This window comes from Anomaloglossus baeobatrachus, unplaced genomic scaffold (genome assembly GCF_048569485.1).
Source record: "Anomaloglossus baeobatrachus isolate aAnoBae1 unplaced genomic scaffold, aAnoBae1.hap1 Scaffold_67, whole genome shotgun sequence".
Taxonomy (NCBI): domain Eukaryota; kingdom Metazoa; phylum Chordata; class Amphibia; order Anura; family Aromobatidae; genus Anomaloglossus; species Anomaloglossus baeobatrachus.
Genome location: NW_027445041.1, coordinates 769733 through 774794, shown reverse-complemented (window position 1 = coordinate 774794; position 5062 = coordinate 769733). Strand labels below are relative to the sequence as shown.

Genomic DNA, 5062 nt, shown 5'->3' with positions numbered 1-5062 from the left:
AGGACAGACCAATGGTGGTAGATCCCTAGTAGCCCCATTGGTGTGGGAAGAAAAGCATGAGGAATCCTTCCGCCAGCTGAGAACAGCCCTGACCGGAGAGGAAATCCTAGCGTACCCTGACTACAGCCGCCCATTCATCCTCTACACCGACGCCAGCAATGTGGGCTTGGGGGCTGTTCTATCCCAGGTCCAAGACAGAAGGGAAAAGGTAATAGCTTATGCTAGCCGAAAACTCCGACCGACTGAGAGGAACCCTGAGAACTACATCTCCTTCAAGCTTGAGCTCTTGGCACTGGTGTGGGCTATCACCGAGCGGTTCCGCCATTACCTGGCAGCAGCCAAGTTCACCACGTACACAGACAATAACCTGCTGACCCATCTAGATACGGCCAAGCTGGGCGCGTTGGAGCAGCGGTGGGTGACCAGGTTAGCCAACTACGATTTCACCATCAAGTACCGGGCCGGCCGTACCAACGTCAATGCCAATGCACTCTCCCGGATGCCCCACCTGTCGGAAGAGGGGCCAGAGGATGATGACCTCGAAGAGATCGAGTTGCCTGCATTTCACCGGCCATTCACTGAGAAGGTGCACGTCTACCAACAACGGGTGAACCTGGATCCGCTGCCCCGACAGGACTGGCAGGAAGCTCAGGACCAGGCACCTGCTGTCCGCCTGGTCAAGACTCTAGTGGAACAGGGTTCTGCTGGGATAGACCCTGCTGCCCCTGCCGAAGCCCAACGTCTGTGGCAAGAACGGACCCGGCTATACCTACACCAGGGGAAGTTGTATCGCGAGCTGATTAATCCAAAGACTCACGAGAAGATCCGCCAGCTGGTGATTCCCCAGGCTAACGTGCCCACCGTCCTGCAAGCATACCATGATGGTGCAGTGCACTTCGGGTGGAAGAAGCTAGAGATGTTGTTAAGAGAGCGGTTCTATTGGAGTGGAATGCGGGAATCTGTGGAGGCCTGGTGCCGAGAATGTGGCCCTTGCGCATTGAGAAGGAAGGACGAGGCCAGCCAGAAGGCACCCCTACACCCGATCATTACACACCAACCGCTGGAGCTGGTTGCCCTTAACCATGTAAAGCTCACCCCCAGCCGAAGTGGGTACACCTACGCTCTGACCATCGTAGACCACTACTCGAGGTTCCTGGTGGTTATCCCAGTTAAGGACTTAACCGGCCGCACCGCTGCTAAGGCTTTCCAGGCTTATTTCTGTTGACCGCATTGGTACCCGGAGAGGGTGCTTACCGACCAGGGTCCGGCCTTTGAAGCAGAGGTATTCCAGGAATTCTGCCAGTTGTACGGCTGCAAGAAAATCCGGACCACGCCTTACCACGCCCAAACCAATGGCATTTGTGAAAAGATGAACCACTTGGTCCTGGGCCTCCTCAAGACGTTACCACTGGAAGAGCGGAACCTGTGGCTGGAGAAGCTACCTGACCTGGTCGATATGTACAATAACATCCCTTCCAGCTCTACGAAATGCACTCCAGCATACCTGATGAGAGCTCGTCCCGGCCGGCTACCAGTGGATCTGGAAATGGGCTTGGAAGCTTCAGAAGCACTCCTGTCGACAGCTGAATGGGACACTCGGCGGAGGACACAGTACCGACAGGTCCAGGAGTATGTTGAAAAGAACTTGTGCCGGAGTCGGGGACAACAGAAGCAGTGCTTCAACAAGAAGGCGCCTGCCGGTTCCTTCCAACCTGGGGATGTAGTGCTGAAGCGGAAAAGAAGGGCCCACAAGCTGGATGATCAATGGGAAAAAACCCCGTATGTAGTCCAGCCCAAAGGATGGGAGAATGGGAAGGCCTACCAGATCAGCCGTGACCAGGGGGGGACTTTGGCCACGGTTTCCCGAGACCACCTGAAGAAGTGCCCACCAGCATTGAGAGTAGCGGATGAGGCTCCAGTTCCCAGTCCAGTGGAGAAGGAAAAAGAGGTAATCCACACCATGATGGGTGATTTTCCAGCAGACTGGCCTACACAGAACGGTGCGGTGATCCTTCCAGTGATACTGTTCCCACAACCCGTGGATGAAGAAATGATGGAAACGGTTAACCGCGAGCCAGTGCCCAGGGATGTACCTGTACCCAGCTCCCCTACGCCTCCGCCTGCCCCACATGATAGCAGGAAGGAGGAACTGACTGTTCCCTCTGCCCCACTGCCTGTCACCACTGACACCGGACCCCGAAGGTCCACTCGCCCCAACCTAGGTAGACCCCCACTTAGGTACAGGGAAACTACTCTTTAAAAGGGGGGGGCTTTATGTGTTGAGTGTACCAGTTTGAAAGTTTTAAATGATAAGTAAAGATGATCAACCAAAGAAGTTTACCTGATTGAACCGTGATTAAACCGGCCGTTGCCGGCAACTGTTGTCCCCGTAGGGACTGTGCAACCATTGCGTAAGGAACTGCTTACGGACAAGCCCGAGAACTTGCAGGGCAACCACAAACTTAGTGCAATGTAAATAAAAATGTTTGTTGGCTTGACACCGTTACCGCCTCCGGAGAGGCTGATTTGGGAGGATGGGCCTGGAGGAAAGGGATGGCCTAGGCCCGCCACTACCGTAACCGGTGGCGATCCTCCGGGGGTTCAGGGGTCCCCTTGGACGTGGGCCCCCTGAAAGAGACAGAACCCGCTCGGGCAACTTGGTGCTGGACTGGGGTCAAGGGGTGCTGCCCGCTTCTTAGGGGCAGCATCAGGGCCAGGTTGTTTGGGTGGGAGAAGAGCGGAAGCTGTACCGTTGTAAAATGTTTATGATGCTTTTACATGTTTTACCGTTTTATTCTTTTTCAGTTGTGAAAATAAAACCGGTGATGGACGGGCAGCCCGCGGACGGTCTGCATTTTACTATAGGGGAATGTGGCGCCCTGGACAAGCCAGGTCGTCACAGGTACTACACCAACACACTCTACACTCCGGCTAGGCACACCGAAGCTAAACACAAATCCTAGTTGCCTTCCTCCAGGGGCTGATGTCCACACCAGGGGGTGGGCCAGGCGGTTGATCCCACCCACCGAGGAGTTCACAGTCCTGGAGGCGGGAAAAGGAGTCAGATTAGAGATCAGTTTTGGAGTTAGAGAAGTGAAGAGGAGAGGAGACTGACCGTGTCCGGGTGTGTGGCCCGGGCACTCAGCAAGGTTGGCAGACGGTGGTGACCTTCTGCAGGAGAGGCTGATTGGAGTGAACCGTACGGACCGGGGATGGGCGGTGGCCCGCCGGTACCAGATCTGGGAGTGAAGAGAAGCCAGCACCATCCGGCAGGGCCTACGGACCCCGACCAGGCTAGGAGTCGCCGTAAAACCGGTCAAATCCGTTAGCGACAGGAACCTCCAGGGTTTCCCAGCAGTCAAGACCCGATTGAAGGCAACAGCTCACACCGTAGAGGGAAGCACAGTCACCGCCAAGGCTACAGTTCCCAGGGCCAGAGCCTGCGGGCAAAAGGGGCTCCCTCAGCATCCATCCAAGCTGGGGAGCGGGTTACCGGTGGGAAGCCCGCTAGATTTTGGGGGAATAAAAGGGGTCCAACACCACATCGCCACAGGTGCACACCCACCCATCAAAGAGAGCTATAAGCCAATACCACCTTCACATTGCCAGTGTACCAAGGACATGTTGAGCAACATGAAGGCGGCTGGGGTTATCCGTGACAGTTGTAGCCTTTGGGCAGCTCTGTTGATCCTGTTAAAAAAGAAGGACGGCACCACTCCCCGTATTGAGGAATCGCTAGCTGCATTGAGAACTGCAAATTATTTTTCTACCCTTGATCTCACTAGTCACTATTGGCAAGTGTCCGTTGCTGAGGCAGACCGGGAGAAGACCGCCTTCGCCACCCCTATGGGTCTCTGCGAGTTCAAAAGCATGCCCTTCGAGCTGTGCAATGCGCCAGGAACCTTCCAGAGGCTGATGGAATGCTGCTTGGGACAAGATTTTAGGGTGTATAAAAAGGGAGATTAGATCCCGTGATCCCAACGTATTGTTACACCTCTATAAATCACTTGTAAGGCTACATCTGGAATATGGGAACCAGTTTTGGGCTCCACATTTTAAAAAGGACATTCAGAAGTTAGAGTCAGTTCAAAGGTGGGCAACTAGACTACTACAAGGAATGGAAGGCCTCCCATATGATGACAAGTTGAAAAAGTTATTAAGTGATTATTGGCTGCAATGGGGCTTTCTGGCTGGTGCCAGCCTCTCTTCTTAGCACACAGGAACCACAATCCCTACACCATGCTTCAATGGATTCTCTCATCCCAGCCCAGTAAAACTACATATTTTACACAGTCATAAGCAGCCAAAAGGGATCTATTCTATTCAATTGCAAATGATCTAGATAAGACTGAGAATAAGATACTGCACGGGACATAGCAGAGTTGGTCAAGTTGAGTGGAGATGAGTTTGCTATTTGGCACAGCTTTTTGCATCAATAAAGCAAGTAAAAGGTGTGAAAGATAAAAAAAAGGGTGAAAGTGTGAAAAGTGAATTGGCCAAATTGAGGTGCATATAAAGTTTTTGCTTTCTTTCAATTCACTAATGGGGCTCATTTGAATCAGGTGAATTGAGTTCTGCTTTTGGAAACTGGGTTAAGAAGGGGTGCACCGGTCCTGGAGGTACTGCAATACCAGGTCAATGCGTGCAGTGGACAGAGCAAGATTTTTTCCATCTCCTTGTTCTAAAAATCCATTTAATATATGGTCCCCAGAGAGGGGACGTATCAGATATTAAACTGATAAGAACAGATTTAATTTTTTTTTTTTTCTGTTTATCAGTAGGACTTCAAAATAACAAAGGTGATCGCCTCCCGTTGCCTGGGAACCGTCCAGGCACAAGAGGGCTATGTGTCACCAGAAGGCGCACACACTTCCTCAAGGCCGGCAGACGTGCAATCCCAGGCACCTTCCAGTACCGACCAAGGTAGCGTCCTCCGAAACTACACTTGATCTTAGCCAAAAGGCCGAGAAGCTATAACCCGAATTGGTTACGGCCTTGAGTGGCACCCTGGCCTATACCGGACACATCTTAGGGAGAGGGAGACAAACCCACGCCTACAGAA

The 5062-nt window shown here is 52.7% G+C and overlaps 1 pseudogene; it reads right to left on the bottom strand.

Annotated features, from left to right (window-relative positions):
* Positions 1-4597: 4597 nt before the first annotated feature.
* LOC142286625 (U2 spliceosomal RNA) lies at positions 4598-4804 on the bottom strand (annotated as a pseudogene).
* Positions 4805-5062: the final 258 nt, after the last annotated feature.